At 38.2% G+C, this 18130-nt stretch overlaps 1 protein-coding gene across 1 annotated transcript in view; it reads left to right on the top strand.

Moving 5' to 3' along the window:
* LOC122790051 (exocyst complex component 1-like) overlaps positions 1-18130 on the top strand; it is a gene marked incomplete in the record, with an annotated part of 2315969 nt that overhangs the window by 1192901 nt on the left and 1104938 nt on the right.

Here is an 18130-nt window from a genome sequence, read left to right as displayed (position 1 = left end):
TACAAACCATGTTCAACACACACATCTGTACCAGTAGTTTAATATACACATAGCATACAGTTCTAATACATTTGTAAGACAAGCATATGAATCATGTTGATATTCACAAATATGATTATTTACAAAATTCCAGATAGCTGGGCTGGCAGTGTGACACCTTGTAAAAAGAAGCAACACTTACTGTCAATACTTTCAACCTTCTCTTGGAGACAGAGCATCTAATGAACACGTGCAGCTACCACATACCACTCAACTGGCCAGATTTTCACAGAATGTCCAGAGTTTTGCTTCCTATTTTTGGTCCATGCCTCATAAAATGTATGGTTTTCTGGAAAAATCACTGAGGAGTGAAGTCACCAAATAATGACATGCCTATGAGTTTCAGACTTCATATTCATCTGAAAATGCATGCTAACATAAATCCTATTATTCTAGGAACTTTCAGCATTTATAAGAGTAATATTAAAAATCTGTCCCCACTTTTGGACCTTTGCCCCCCCCCTCCACAATCTTAGGCTTTCTTGTGTTATGAGGCTGAGAGGTATGACCCACCACAGGGGAGTGAGGGGCATTCTCACTGGCAAAAGCAGTTTAATTTCCATTATTTTTGCAGACCGCAGCATCATGAAGTTGCATGGATGACATTCTAGCTTGACAAATTTACCGATTTGTGTCATCAAAAATTCATTGCTGCTGGGTTTAATAACAAGGTGCAGCCTATAAATATATACATCAGAACATTAGATAGGTCATTTTGCACCTTGAAACATTTACTCAGTGGTACCCCCTCAAACCAAAGTTGAGAGACAAAATAAAAAAAGGCGTCCAACCAACTTGCTATAGTTGTTCAGTACACATTATGCATAAGCTGCAGCCATGAATGCTGGTACTGCACTCACACCCTGTCAGCACCTGATGATCATGCCCCAAACAAGTACCCCTGTCACACCATTATGAAACATGCATACAGGTTTGCTATCAAAATGTAGAAAAGCAGTTAGGCGAACTTGGGAATGCAGAATGTATGTTGGCTGATTCATGTATTGCCAAACTGCAATTCTATGAATGTCCTGTCGAAGTTATGAATAGAGATCATGGTACAGTGTAGATTGGGAAATTTACCCTTCTCCTCACTGTAGTGTGATCTCAGAGTTGGAATATGTAATTTGCAGGGGGTGTGGGGGTGCAGGGGAGCCTGTCCCCCCTCCAAATAAGTGAATTAAAGTGATGTGCAGTACTGAACTGTGTACATTCATACTAAAGGGAAACAGGCAGGTAAATTTTCAGAAATGTCAAAGCTGTTGGTTCTATCATTTTGAATTGACGTGTTTTCAACATGTTTACCTAATTAGTATTCAGGAATTTGGATTTTTTTTTGTTTGTATACAAAATGTGTTTTGACATTTGAGACTTTGATAATAAACCATATTCTCATACATACTAAGAACCTTGGGTTGGACCTGGTGTTAAATATATAAAATACCTTGTAATGTAATGGTTAGAAAGGTATTTTGTGATGAATGGTAAAACCATGACCCATGGAATTCATATGTTTATAGGTAAGTACTAAGCTAGCTACCCTTGCTGGCTATTTTAAGCCTAGCCAGATTGCATTTCTGTGCTTGAAATAACCTGTCCCATTTGGCAGTAGATTGGCCTTACCCATTCCATGGTTGATAATTATATATTACCATTAATGAGAATAAATGGGATTATACCACAGATGATTTGAAGGAACCCATGCATGGGATTAAGCATTTAGGAGCTGCCTCTGTCCATTAGTAGTACAAGGTACAGTCCTGTGATAAATTTTGTTTCCATCTAGAGTTCACATTGGCTGTATGAAGATAATTTAAGCACGTTAGTAATGTAAACCAATATAACCCCAAAGCATTTTAGTGATATACAAGGAAAGCTTTTTGCAGAGTGACAAACTCATTTAACTTGTATAGTAACTCCTTGTTCACTCAGAAGTGGGGGAAAACAGCAAACAAATTGAGAGCCTACAGTACAAGATAGTGTATACATCAAGCAACAAATTGTATTTATCTTCTTTTAACTTGGAAGTAACCTTTAAGGATTTAGGGTATTTCTGTGTGTATCTCCATTTTAGCTCCCGGTAACATCTTCATTTTATGCTTCTGCTTTCAAATAGCACTGAGTAATGAGTTTACTGAGTGTAAACCCTTTCAATAAGTCTTTATTTACTGTTTATGTGAGACTACTAATTGTTTTTTTCCTTCTGGCTCAACCTGCTCCATTTGCTCTGGCTACACTCAGGCTCACTCCACTCCGCTACCCTACCCCCAATTCTCACCCACCCCACTATCCTTATATTTAAATCTAGCCACGCCACAACCCTTCCTTCTATAACCTCACCCACAAACTCCCATGAACCACCTGACATTACTTTGCACGCAGTCTTTGCTAACTGGTACCATTTTAATATACAAGTCTCTTGCCTCATTTACTGGCACACTTTCACCCTCCTGAACTCCTAAAAATCAAATATTTCTGAGTCCTTCTGTTCCTAACACCTACTAATTACTTCACACACTAATATTCTACCCCTACTTAGTTTACCTATGCACTTATGTACTTAATACCCAACTACTTCCTATCCAAGTTTCCACTCTAAATCATTCCCTAACTCTATAGACAACATCATCTAACCATCTTATACTCATTTACTCCACACCACGGTTCCTTCCCCTACTCCTCTTTCGTCTATAATCTTATTACAACTCTTACATCCCATCTCTCGTCTCTAACTTCACTTTGTTTCTTCCACTAGCAATCACTACCAAGATTCTCCCTACCCTCCTAAGCTTCACGCTATTCTTCCTCTCCTCAATGTTTTCCTATTTAACACCAATTCCACCTGCACTCCTCTCTCCTTCTGACGCTACCTCTTCAAGCCAATACCATACATCACTACTCCCTACACATCACTCTGCATCTTTTCTCCATGGATCATAATTCCCTCTTTAAACTCAAACTGCTTCAGACTTCACTTAACTTGGCCAACATCAGGTACAATAACTACATGGACAAAATTAAATTCTTCCTTTCCTCTTTAATCTTCATATATTTGCTATGCTGCAGAGATATTCACCCAAATCCAGGCCCTAATCTCACACTAACCTACCTCTAGCCAAAAATCCAGCCTCACACAGTTAACTAAAGTTGATTTCTATAAACATACATAGTATTTGTAACAAAGTATCTGAACAACATGCCTGTATGACACAACATTCCCCTGAGATATTAGTACTCACCAAAACCTGGCTCAAACCAGACATCAAAGGCACTAAAGTGCTTCCTCCTGGCTTCAACATTATCAGAGCTAACTGACTGAAAACAAAAGGAGGAGGCATAGCCATACTATATCCATCCACTATTTCCCTAACTCCTTTAACCTTCCTGTACCTCCATTTGAAAAACTGAAGGTATCATTTCCATTCTTAAACTAAATAACAACAAAAGTATCTGTGTAGTTGCACTGTACATGCCCTCTAGCAATAATATTAGCACTCTTGAAATTGTCCTATCCTGGTTAACAATCAATATTTCTCTTGAAATAATTGTTTTAGATGATGGTAACATTGACTGGCTTAAACTTAATTCCCACTTGCCTACCGACACCATTACTCGTCATGAATTACACAACTAATCTCTGCCCCAACCTATACCAAATGATCACAACAAAGTGGCTCTGTTATTGACTGGCTTTTAGTCTCCTACCCCAGTAATTTTATAAAAAACAAAGTACTTCCAGACTCAATCCTATCTGTACTGCCAGACTTATCACTTAACCATGCAAACAACATACCTACAGGTCTGTATGTAACCTTCCTCACTTTAACCCAAAGACCTTTAAAAATATTTTAAATGCTATTAATTGGTCAGCCCTTAAATACCTACCTCTAGATGATGCTGTCGAAACTTTCAACTCAACATTCCTAAACACCCTAAACAGACTACATCTGTCTAACAACTGGATCTGCCTGTGTTCTACACCAGCTTAACTGTTTCAACTGCCTAACAACAAACCTATAGTATTAATCTGCTGTCTCCAGCCAACATATCCTCCACCTATTACTTTCCTTTGCTCTCAATTACTCTACCCTTTCACCTGCATTCTAAAATAATCTATATTCTTTGGAAAATAGTATGTGCCAGTGTCACATAATTTTATAATACCTTATGAACAAAACATTTTTTGTTTGATGTCACTGATGCTTGTACCTATATATGTCATATTATATCCACATTTCTGATATGTATATCTATTTTGCATTGCATCTAAATTTCTATGTAAAGTTTGTAACTAGTCTATGCATTGATGGACCTTTTCGCCCCAGGCTTTCGCTGAAAATGGGCACATGCCCATTAGGACTTTCCCAGTAAACAAACGTCAAATAAAAATAAAATAAATAAAACATTTTGATTTTTCTCATTAATTTCAGAGGCATTGTGGTTGTGTTGTTTTGTTAAACTGCACTAACCGTGAGACTTGGTAATTTTTATGAATCGGTTGTAGTATAGAGATGTAGGGTCAGTTTTAGATTATGCTACCCAAAGATATTTCTCTCTCTGCATTACTTATTTGTTTATTTGTTTGCATAAGCTGTTTTTGTTTTTCTTCTTTCTTTTTCTGACTGTTGAAGTATGTGGGTCTTGGAAGAGAGGGTTTTTTTGGTTTAATTTTTGCTTTGGATTTGGTTTTGGTGATGAAGAGGTGAATGAAGATAATTATGTACGTTTGCATTTTTAGAGGGTTTATGTCACTTCAGTGAAAATAACTTTCATCCAAACTCATTCTGTTCATGCAAATACACTGACTCCCGATTTATGACAAAAAAAGTATAACCCCTGTACTTTTCCAGGGGCAATACCCCATAGCCTTGTACCTCTAAATTTTGTGACTCCAAGATTGTACAGCTATGGGACTAAGTAGAAAAACATGTAGAAAACACTTCTCACTCTGTAACCAGCATAGATACCAGTCATATTTACCAAAGTAGATAAAAACAAACATAATTGTACACCTTAAAACCTTTTCTGATATCATCCAAAATATAAAAAAAAACACAAAGGTATCATCAACAAAGGACTATTTATTTTTTATTTATTTTTATTTTACATTTGTTGACCGGGATGGTCCGACTGGATACATATCCGTTTTCAGCGGAGTCCCGGGGAGAAAAGCTCCAAACATACAACAATTTAGAAGTATTACACATATCCCGGGGAGAAAAAGCTCCAGACATACAACAATTTAGAAGTATTACACATATTGGGTAAATAACATTAAGTAAAAGTGAGTACAAAGAAAAAGTAGATAGCACAATGATTTCAATTACAGGACATACATGGTAATACCAGACAAAGCAGAATGTATCCATCCATAAGGCAATCCATAGGAGACATACAATAAGTGGTAGAAATAGGAGAGAGTTCCTTAGTTACGTATGGTTTAGGAAATTTATTAAGGCAATCAGACCTAGATTAGTTTGTATGATTGATCAATATGATTGGGTGGACAGGTAGGGTAGTACGGTCGAGGAGAGTCAGGGGTACTAGTCCGGGTTGGTGCAGGGGCATAGCCAGTGTGACTTAAGGTGGCTTTTTAGTTTATGTTTAAATATCGTTGGTGAAGATTCTTGGGTAATGTTATCAGGTAGTGAGTTCCAATATTTACCGACAGAGTTGGCAAAGAAGGAGTCACCTGCAGTGTGGTTTGATTTGGTCATAAGTACTAATAGTTTGGTGGATGAGCGGAGTGTCCGATTGTTACTATAAGGGCGGATTATGTTACTAAGGGCTGGAGTAATGTCTGGGTGGTGGAGAATTTTATGGGCTACTAAGAGCTGGTTGAGTTGGAGGAGTTGTTGTAGTTCCAGCCAGCCTAAGAGTTTCAGGTTCTGGCAGTGGTGGGTCCGGTAGGGTGTGCCTGTAGCAAATCTGGCTATGTGGTTATAGCAAGTTGACAATTTTTTGAGGTCAGTTTTACTCAGGTGGGAGAAGAGAGGGGAGGCGTAGAGAAGGGTTGATAAGAGATGCGATCTGGCAATAGCAGTTCTTGCTAGCAGGGTTAGGAATGATCTGATCCTATAGAGGCTGCCAAATTTCTTATTGATAGTTTTTATGGTTTGGTTGATATGTACATCAAACCTAAGGTTGTGATCGATCATGACACCCAATAGTTTGGTTTGGGTTACTGGGGAGATGATGGTGCCATTATTAGCTGTTATGTTGAATGAGGGTGGTTTGGTTCTATTTGTTGGGGTGAAGAGAAGTAACTTAGTTTTGTTGGGGTTTAGTATTAGTTTTTGGTTTAATAGCCAATTTTCAACCTTGTTGAAGGTGTTTTGGGTTAAATTTAAAATGTATCACACAGTTCCTTTTCTGACTGAATTGATACTGGTGGACTGAATGTAATGCATATCATATATTTTTCATTTACTTTTGCACTACAGTTTGATGCATCAAGGTATGATTTTTAAGAGATGGTTTCCTTGATGGGGTTAGGATACAGGCTTTGGAATGTGTTGCTGTCCTATCTAAGTCACAATAGAAGAGTCTTTGTGGGTTCTTTTCTTGCAGCTTTATTTTATACAAACACATTACAATAGAAGTTTACTGACTTTGACTTAAGTAACTTATATACAAACTAACAACTGTGATCTTGCATGCATTCTCTCTGGCTGCTCTTTCAAAATGGCATTAGGGATTGCACATGACTGGAATTTATATATGCACGTATAACCTTCACATGCTTCTTAAAGATACAGCACACATCACTTGGACTTTGATCTACATCCTCCCTCTTTGAGAAATCGATCGTATAACGTTATGTGGCATGCAGAAATCACATGCATTATACAATACTAAGTAAATCGATCATATAACATTATGTGGCCTGCAGAAATCACATGCATTATACAATACTAAATAAATCGCTCTTATAACATTATGTGGCCTGCAGAAATCACATGCATTATACAATACTAAATAAATTGATTGTATAACATTATGTGGCCTGCAGAAATCACATGCATTATACAATACTAAATAAATCGATCTTATAACATTATCTGGCCTGCAGAAATCACATGCATTATACAATACTAAGTAAATCGATCATATAACATTATGTGGCCTGCAGAAATCACATGCATTATACAATACTAAATAAATCGATCATATAACATTATGTGGCCTGCAGAAATCACATGCATTATACAATACTAAATAAATCGATTGTATAACATTATGTGACCTGCAGAAATCACATGCATTGCACAATACTAAATAAATCAATCATATAACATTATGTGTCCTGCAGAAATCACATGCATTATACAATGCTAAATAAATCGATCATATAACATTGTGTCCTGCAGAAATCACATGCATTGTACAATACTAAATAAATAGATCATATAACATTATGCGGCATGCAGAAATCACATGCATTATACAATACTAAATAAATAGATCATATAGCATTGTGTCCTGCAGAAATCACAATTATACAATACTAAATATACAGATATATACAGTCAAGTCCTCGTTGCTGTGTATTTCACACTAGGCTTAGTTACTCTCCCATATCGGCTGACATAAAACTAAGAATGAGATTTAGAAACTGGAACTGTCTCTGCAAAATGTGTGACCTGTGGAATGCTTGGATCAGTTTCTGGAATGGAATAAGAATTTTGAACACATTCTGGTATGGGAACAGTGTTTTATTCACTCTTAGATTTGGAATCTACATCACAGAAGCAATGTTGTGATAGTGATGATGATTCTCATACAGGAAGAAGATGTCTACAGGTCTTCCAATACTCCATACCCTTGGAGTCTGCCAAGTAGGATCTCGGCTTGGCACAGATGCCTGTAATCTGTCCTGTTCAATCAAAACCTTTTGTTGTCTGGATTCGTACCATCTCTCCTTCCCTCAAATGATGAAGTAATCTACTCAATCTGTTGTAACTAGATTTCTGGATATTACGTTTCTTCAACAATTGAGCCTTGATGGTTTTATTGTTCTTAGATTTGGGCTTCAAAAAACTAGAAGTAATATGTAACATAGTTCTAGTTTGCCTGGAAAGTAGTCTTTGAGCAGGTGAGCCAAGAATATGGTCATGGGGTATGTTTCTGAGATTAAGCAAATTCAAGAACACATCAGTATTGTCACGCTTTGACCTTTCAAATAATTGCTTTGCACTTTGCAGTGCACATTCAGCTAGACCATGGGAATGAGGATATTCAGGACTACTTGTGACATGTAAAAAGTCCCGGTCTTTTGCAAATTTCTGAAACAACTGGCTAGTAAATTTGGATACTATTGTCAGAATAACGTTTGTATGGACTACCATGAACTGAGAAATGATGTTTCAAATTAGTAATAACAGCAGTGGATGTTAGCTTAAGTAGCAGATAAATCTCAGACTAATTCAAATAATAGTCTACCAAAGCCAAGTAGTGTTGATTGTTCAACTCAAAGATATCAGTTGCTACAGTAGACCAAGGTAGTTCAGGAAGTGAACTTAGCTGAAGTGGTTCTCTTTGCAAATGTGGTCTAGTACTATTGCATATTGAACAAGAAGAAAATACTTTATCACTGTCGTTTGGTAATGAAGGCCAAAATACTAATTCTCTCACTCTTCTCTTAGTAGATACAAATCCTGGGTGACCAAAATGCAAAAACTGGATAGATTCTTGTTGTAAGAAAGCAGGAACAACAATTTTAGGACCTTTGAAAATAATGCCATCTTCCATCAACATCTCATCTCTGTAAGGCAAAAAGGGTTTGCACTTCAGATGATACAGTAGATTGCTTTGATGGCCATCCAACATTAATGTAGTGATTGAGCTTTTGTAAAACTGGATCAGTCTGAGTGTGATCTCTTAACTCATCAAGTCTAGTGATGGAAAAATTATGCACTGATATCACATCAAAGTCAAAATTCTCTGCATCAAGCTGTTCTGTCATATTTCTGGGCAATTTGGATAAGGTATCAACCAGATAAAGAAGTTTGCCTTTTGTATAGACCATTTTGAAATTGAACTTTTGCAATTTGGGCATCATTCTTTGTAATTTTGTTGGAGAGGAATGCATAGGATTCTTTAGAATAGTAACTAGAGGTTGGTGGTCAGTCTCAATCCAAACAGCTTGACCATAAATATAATCATGAAACTTGGAATGTCCAAATAATATCACCAAAAGCTCCTTCTCAATTTGAGCATACTGCATCTCAGTTTGGGTTAGTGATCTAGATTCATAGGCTGCTGGTCTGCCCTCTTGAAGTATAACTGCACCAAGACAAAATTTTGAAGCATTACATGAAAGAGTAACTGGTTTGTTCACATCATCGTTTCTTAATGTAGGTGGGCTGGAAATTTTCTGATTGAGGTCTTCAAATGCCTTCTAGTGCTGTTCCAACGATAACCTTGCAACATTTTGCATGTTAGCTCTCTTAAAGGTGCTGTCAACTCACTGAAGTTTGGTATAAATTTGCCTAAATAGTTGACCATGCACAAGAAACACTGTAGAGCTTGCACAGTATCTGGTACTGACATTCTCAAGAATAGCTACTTGCTTGGTCTGGTCTGGTCTCAAGCCTGTACTCGTAAATAAATGATCTAGATATGTAAATTCTGGAAGACTGAATTTGCACTTCAGAGGATTGAACTAAAAGTTTACTTCACATGCTGTGTCTAGAACTTTCTTGAGGTTTCTGTCATGCTCTGCTTCACCATTGCCTCCAACCAATAGATAATCTACTATTATGGCACAAGGATAACCCCAAAACATTTGTTCCACTGCACGATGAAAGACTTTACTAGCAGAATTTATTCCAAATGGCATCTTTAGGAATCTGTATCTGCCAAATGAAGTACCAAAAGTAGTTAGAAATGAGGATTTGTGATCAAGCATCACTTGCCAAAATGAACTCTCTGCATCCAAGACAGAAAATACAGCAGCAGTCGGGATTAGAGCTGCAACCTCTTCAACTGTGCGCATTGGATGATATGGTCTCTTTAATGCTTTGTTCAGATTTCTTGGGTCAATACATATTCTGATTTCATCTGAGCATTTTTTGAGAGTGGCTACCATGGACGCCACCCATTCATTTAGTTCTATGACTGGACAAATCACACCCTACTGCACCGTTTTATACAGCTGTGCTTTAACTTTATCCTGAATAGCTATCGGAACTCTTCTTGCTGGTCTGACTACTGGAGTGACCTTTGGGGCTAACTTCATGGAATGCACAACTGGAAGTTTGCCAAACTTATCGAAAACATCAGCATACTGTGAGAAAATGGCTTCAGAAAAATTAGAACTTGGATATGCGCTTATGTGATGGACTTCTTTAGCAAAAGACAGCAGATTCATTTTTAAACTATCTTTGAGACCCAATTAAGATTGCACTGGTCTTCAGACTTCGTAAAATAACAAGTTGTAGCAGTTCTTGGCCAAATAACATGAAAGCATCACTGAACCTTCGGTTTGAATTTCTTCACCTCCATAAGAAACAAGTCTTGCACTACTGGCTACGTTGTCATTAGTTAGTTCTCACTGGAGAAAATGTGTCAGCTGATATAACGTTACACTTTGAACCAGTGTCTACTTTGAGCTCTGTGGATTTTCCATTAATCTGGACAGTACAAAACACTTCACTTCTTGTCAATAAATTCACTGCATCAGCTCTTTCACCAAGCACTGATACCCCATCTACATAGAAAACTGACTGCTTCAGCTCTACTTGACCAAGTTGCTTTTTTGTGTGACCTTTCTTTACAACTGTGTGAGGTTTACTTGATTTGCAAAACTTTTGGAAATGATTCCATTTGTTATACTTGTGACATTGCTGACTAAATGCTAGACATTTCTCTCTTTTAGACTCATGATATGCACTAGGTTGTAACAGTTAACGATAAGGCTGGACATGGTTTTGCTGATTCATGCTTTTATTGCACTGAGCTTGAATGCACTCCTTTCTTAAGAACTTTCTTAGAACTTTCTGGAGATCCATGTGCCTTCCCTGGAAACCCTGTAGTTGCCACGTGCTTGGGCCTGCTTTTGTTTGCCACATGTTGCATACTATCTACATTTGCTCTGTTGTCAAGCAAAACCATGCTCTTGTCACTCGCAAGCATATTTGTGTGTCTTTCTGTCACCTCATGGATTTAACAAATCTCTGTGGCTTTGCTCAGCATTAAATCACTGTCACGAAGTAAAATCTTTCTCACAGCAGCATTATTAATATCACACACAAGCCTCTCCTTTATCAGCTTATCTTTTAAATCACCAGACCAATACGTTTTAGCTCTGTTTCTCAAGTCAGTTATAGAAGCTGCAAATGTTTCCCCTGGTTTCTGATCTCATGTAAAACAAATGCCAGTCTAATGTAATATTCGTCTGGGGGTTACACATTTCTCTGAACTTGCACTTCAAAGACAGGGTCTTCCCTTGATTCAGCCTGTACAACAATATAACAATTTTCACCTTTTCCTTCATATACTCAGGTGCATACACAAATGAATGCTTTCTTTCTATTGCTTCTGACCCAGGTAGGTTTAGCAAAATGAATGCCCTGGTGCATGCATCTTTATCAGAATAAGCTGCTTGTATAAAAATATTGTACTCTTGCTCAAATATTCTCCAGTTCTCTGCAATATTCTGATCAAATACAAGTAGTAGGGGTTTTCGAAATCTGTCTGCGATTTTAACACATACCAGTGAAGGATTCTGCAAATAAGCACAAACATGCACATATGCCAGAAACCTAGCCAGTATTTGTACCTTTATCCAGTGCTTTTGTGCTTCTGAATTTATACCTTTTGGGCTTTTCAAAATGATGCTAATGGACAAACTTATAGTACGTTTGGATAACTGGACTTGAAATAAACTTCTTGGGCACTTTAATACTTTTGCAATACTGTTTGAAAGGCTAAAATGCTAAAGTCATTTATCAACATTTTGCTAAAGTCATTTATCACTATTTTAAGAAACATTTCAAAAACTTTATGATGCGACTGAATAACTCTTGGGCACTGTAATACTCTTGTAATGTCATCTTTTGCAAGAAATCACCTCTTGTCAGTGTAAGAAACATATCAAGTAACTGCACAATGCAAATAAACTAGACACCTCTTGCCCAAAACACAAAAACACTTCAAAGTAATTGCACTTTGCAAATAACTGCAAACAGTATACTGAAATGTCCCCAAAATGGTGGTACCTTGCTAATCAGCTCTTTATAGTACAAGAAACACTCTGTAATGGCGACACTTTGTGAATAGACACACCCAGCACAAGAATCGTTTCTAAATGGTTATACATTGACTGTTTTTCATGAAATGGTGCACTTTGCACACAACAAACTCTTTGTAATACACGAACAGTAGTAAGCATTCTTTGAAAGCACTTTTACACACTTTGAGATACTTCAAATAACTTTAGTGATGCTCTTGATACAGTACGACGTCATAGGTATGCCAAAACGCAGCACTTTGCCAAAACACATGCCGTCACCTTTTTTGCTTAATGTGTCCTTTTTGCCCTCATTATTATATTTGTTTTGCTTGTTTAAGCCCTTTTCATGCTCAAAGTATGTTTCTTGTGCTTGTTTTACTCTAAACATGCCCAGTTTTCCTTAAACACACTTGTTTTGCTTTACTGTTAATCATTTCATCAAATACCTATATTTTAAACATTTCTCTTAAAATACCTTTATTTTAAACATTTCTCTTAGTTAACAAGCTTTTTGTGCTTTCTACTGGTTTAATAGTGCGGTGTGTGCCCTTGTAATGCCCCTTTTTGTCTTTCGTATCAGATAAACAGTTTGTGTTATTCTCGTTGCGTTTGATTCTTTCTGGCTCTGTCTGGGCTCTTTTCTCTCAGTGTTACCTTCACTGTCGTCTCTGCACCTCATGGCTCTGAATATCATTCTCTTCGATCCTGGTTCTGACACCATGTCTCTCTGCTATATAGGACACAATAGAAGAGTCTTTGTGGGTTTTGTTCAAGCAGCTTTATTTTATACAAACACATCACTATAGAAGATTACTGACTTTAACTTAAGTAACTTGCATACAAACTAACAACTGTGATCTTGCATGCGCTCTCCCTGGCTGCTGTTTCAAAAGGCACTAGAGACTGTACGTGTCTAGAATTTATACGTGCGCATAGAGCCTTGACATGCTTCTTAAAGGTACAGCACACACATCACTTGCACTCTGATCTACAGAATGAATATGTCTAAAGGTAGAAGAGCAGACTTTGTAATTTATATGTATTTTAATATGTTTTATTTTCTTATATTTTTTGTAAAATGGTTATTTTTATTTTTCAAAATGCTTTGAGTGTTAGGGAGTGTGCTCTAGGTAAGTTATAGTGTTCAGACTGTGATTGGTGTAGTGTAGGCCTTGGGTAATTTAGACTTGGCTTTGATCATGTTGGTGGTGCGGTGATGTATGATTGATAACAGGGGTTGAGGGGGAATAAGTATTTGATCACATGAGATGAAAAAGCATCTTTATCACACTCCTCTAGTCTGCCTGCATTATCAGCATCTCATTTCCCTTTCTTCTCTTTTTTCTGTATATGTGAATGTATATACATGTATGTATGTATGTATGTATGTATATATACATGTGTGTGAATGTATGTGTGTGTGTGTACATATACGTGTGTGAATGTATGTGTGTGTATGTATATATACATGTGTGTGAATGTACATGTGTGTATATATATATATATATATATATATATATATATATATATATATATATACATGTGTGTGTGTCTGTGTATGTATATATACATGTGTGTGAATCTGTTTATGTATATATACATGTGTGTGTGTATGTATATATACGTGTGTGAATGTATGTGTGTGTGTGTCTGCGTATGTATATATACATGTGTGTGAATGTATGTGTGTGTGTCTGTGTGTATGTATATATACATGTGTGTGATATATATATATATATATATATATATATATATATATATATATATAGGTTTAACTCCATAATGTCGATGGCCACAATGGTGAACCCACTTCTGCGATCTCCGAACTGCACCTTCACAAAACCTTGAACACCAATATTCCGAACTGCAAAATCTCACCCCTTTTTGACCCATGCTAGCACTTGTTTGTAGGTGTCGTATGGTTGGAATGTTTGACTTTCAATGTTTTGTCAGCTTTCTGAGGTTTCAGCGGTACAGGTTTCGTGGAAATGGTTTGGCGTTGTGCACTTTGGCAGTTGTGGCTGTCGAAGGTAAACCATATTTATATATATATATATATATATATATATATATATATATATATATATATATATGTATATAACGTGTGTGTGTGTGTGTGTGTGTGTGTGGGTGGGTGTATGTATGTGTTTGTGGGTGTATATATATAATATATATATATATATATATATATATATATATATATATTTATATATATATAGAGAGAGAGATACAAATGTGGATAAACATACACACACATTCAAAGTACACACAAACAGTATTCACTACATCATTTTAGGGACAGACATTTTATATTACCTCTCATAGTGGCAACAGGGATTTTAAATTCCACTTCATTTTTGTAATATTTAAGGCACTTGCAAATGAGTTCATTTATTACTCACCTTTTGAATAAAGAACCTCTGACTTACACTGCTTTAACACATCATCGTTTAATGTGTATTAGGGTCATAGGGTCATAGGTAGGTACTAGGCTATTTGCCCGAAGGCATTTATAAGCCTAACCGGAATGTGTTGTCTTTCGCCGCCCCCCTTAGATTAGTTCCCTGTGCCTCTATCCAGCAGAGCCATTGAAATGATCCCTGGGGTAAACTTTCTGTTTCCCATCCACTCATCAAGGTTTCTTTTGAAGAGCGTTAGCGAGGAGCTCTGCCTAATGTAGATTGGAATCTTGTTCCAAAGCATGGGAAGTCTCTGGGACAGGAATCTATCCCTCCAGCATGTCCTATTTATTGTTGTGGTGAGGTTTAGATCCCTGGAGTGTGTGGCTCGAGTGGATATGGTTTTCTTTAGGTGGAGCAAGTCCATCAATTCTGGGTTGGACATGGCCTTGTATGTCAGGCAGAGATCACCTCTGAGTAGGCGATATGCAACCGAGTACAGCTGTAGTTTCTTCAGTCAAGCTGCATAGGGCATCTGCTTGAGGCCAGTGATCCTGTTGGTGAGGTACTTCTGTGTTCTTTCCAGTTGTTGCAGGTGTCTTGTAAGTTACATCTCAAATCGGGCGTTGTACTCTATGATGGATCTGATGAGTGATGCATACAGCGACCCAATGACCTTTTCCGATCTGGATGCAATCCCTTTTGTGATTAGGTGGGCCACATAGAAGGATTTTCTAACCACTTTGGCAATGTGATTATCAAAGGAGAGATCCCTTATTGCATCTTCTGTATTTAGGGGGCTACCACCTATGTGGTAGTTTGTGGGTACTTTGTTTTTTCCAAAGGGGATGACTATGCACTTTTTGGCATTTAGCTTGAGGCAATGGTTTTGACACCAGGTATCTGTCTCAGTGAGACCCTTTTGGAGGATGTCTGTGTCAGCCGGAGAGTCAATTATAGCCGCTAGTTTGCAGTTGTCTGCGAACTTGGTCAGCCATAGTCCTCTTGTGCATGCCTGTACCTCTGAGAAGTATATACCGAACAGGAGGGGTCCTAGGACTGAGCCCTGGGGAATGCCACTTGTAACCGGTTTAGAGTCAGACCTAGCTCCCGCAACTCTTACCATGTGGGTACTGTCTGTGAGCTAGTTGGCAACGCATCGCGTGACATAGGGGTTTATGTTCAGGCTGGTGAGCTTGTCTATAATACCTGAGTGGGGAATGGTGTCGAAGGCCTTTGCAAGGTCTAGGTCAGCTGTGTGGACAACTTTTCCCTCATCTATAGCCTTGGTAACTGTCTCAAAGAAGTCCACCAGGTTTAGGAGGCATGATCTGCCCTTAACAAAGCAGAACTGGGTAGGGTCTAGTGTTTGGAGGTTTCCAGTGTCTCTGTTAATGAGATCCATGATGTTGCACTCCATAGCTTTGCAGACCAAGTTAGTCAGGCTTATAGGGCAATAGTTCCCGAGGTCCATTGTGGCTCCACCTTTCTGGAGTGGAATAACCGTTGCTGTGCACCACTCTTTGGGCACATAGCCTGTGGAGAGGCTGATTTTAAACAGTGTGTTTAGGTGAGGGGTTAGTTCATCTTTGAGTTCATGTAGGATGCAGCCTGGGACTCTGTCTGGTCCCATTGATGCTGTGTTTTTGGCTTTGGAGAGGGCTATTTTAACCTGAGTGTCTGTGATTTCAGGGCACTACATTTGTCTGGTATAGTTATGGGCCCTTTTGGGGCTGAGAGGGCGTTGAAGTTTGCACTGAACCTGTCTGCCAGGATGTTGACTATATCAGTCAGTTCAGTGTATTCTGTGCCATTCTACACTAACTCTGAGCAGATCTAAGAATTGCCACTTAGATTCTTGACATAGCTAAAGAATGCCTTGTGGATATCTTTGGAGTCCATGGCAATTTTTCTTTTGAAGCTAGCCTTGGATGATTTTATGAGGGAATATAGTTTTTTGCTGATACTGATCAGGGATGTCTTCCCCTCTTGGGATTTTACCCTTTTCTGTACTAGTTTCCTCCTTCTATTGTATAGCTTGTTTATGGCAGGGGTCCACCAGACTGTTTTCCTTTTCTTGGAGGAGTGAGTCTTGGTTTTGTTTGGGATAGCACAATCCACGGATTCTTGTAGTTGCCTGTAGAGTGCATTAGTAAAGGATTTTGCAGCTTTGACAGCAATATCCTTTAGCATGGGGGCTTTGAAACTTCCCACCTCAGTCTTAAGTAACGTGAAGTTTGCTTTTGAAAAGTTTTTCACGGTGGTTTCTTTGACTGGGGTTGGTGGCGGAATGTGGATATCCAGAGTGATTAGTTTATGGTCAGATCTAACCAGCGAGGGGTTGACCTCCAGTGTGGAACACTGGTCACCCATGTTGGCGATGACCAGGTCCATTATGTTGTCACGTCTGGTGGGGGTGTTGACCAGTTGATCCAGGGCATTTGAGTTTATAAATTCTAGGAAATGTTGGGCAAGGGAGTTTGTACTTGAGTAGTTCTCCCAGTTAATGTTTGGGTAATTGAAATCACCCAATATCAGGGTGTTTGGTAGGACCTTTATGTTTCCTAATGTTTCCAGGAATGCGGAGTGGGGGTCCTTGAACATGGTGGGTGATCTGTAGCAAGCTATAATTTGAATAGCGGTTTTGCCCATTGTTAGTTGCATGTTGATGATCTCTGAAGCATCGTGCTGTGCCATTAACCTGGAGGTGTAGGTATCCTTGATGAATACGGATACTCCCCCACCTTTTGTATTTCGGTCTGGGTTTTGTGGCTGAAATGTATGGTATGAGTTATAGCCTGGTAGTGCTGCAGTGCTCTCTGGAGCCTTAAACTAGGTTTCTGTTACTGCACATATATCTATTTTCTCCATACTGTGGAGTGCCTCGAGTGCATGCATTTTGAGGTTTAGACTTCTGGCATTGAGTAGCATTACCCTCAGTTTTTGTTACTTGCGCTATTTACAACTGTGGGTTTGTCTTTGGGTGGCAAGAGCCTTGGCCAGTATTCGAAAGCCTAAAGGTGACAGGTGCAAACCGTCTCTAGTGAAGCAGCATGGCTTGTCGAGCATGTCATCCCAGGCTGACAGACACTGTATTGACGCTTTGTTGGCTTTTTTGTGCAGTCTAAGATAAACAATCACTCTTAAAGCATTTAAGCACCAAAATTACCATCATTTGGATTGCTTCTACTTTATTATTTTAAATTTCATTTCTGACTTTATAAATTATTTCATTGCATAACAGGGTAACATAAGTGAAGTGTGTTAGCATACATTGGGGTATTATTAACTCCAAGATCACGGACAGATTATTGACTTTGCCAGTGGCGACAGAGGCAGAATTGTTTTGCGTGATGGAGAACCAATTTTTGTCAGTGTACCAGACCAATTTATTTCTTTATTTTTTCAGTAATATCCATCACTTTTAGAATACTTTATAAATGCTGCATTCAGACCA

The sequence above is a fragment of the Protopterus annectens genome, chromosome 15.part0 (genome assembly GCF_019279795.1).
Source record: "Protopterus annectens isolate FY-2018-M chromosome 15.part0, PAN1.0, whole genome shotgun sequence".
In the NCBI taxonomy this organism is placed as follows: Eukaryota; Metazoa; Chordata; order Ceratodontiformes; family Protopteridae; genus Protopterus; species Protopterus annectens.
Note: the sequence above shows the minus strand (reverse complement) of the source record. Positions and strands in the feature narration are given on the sequence as shown.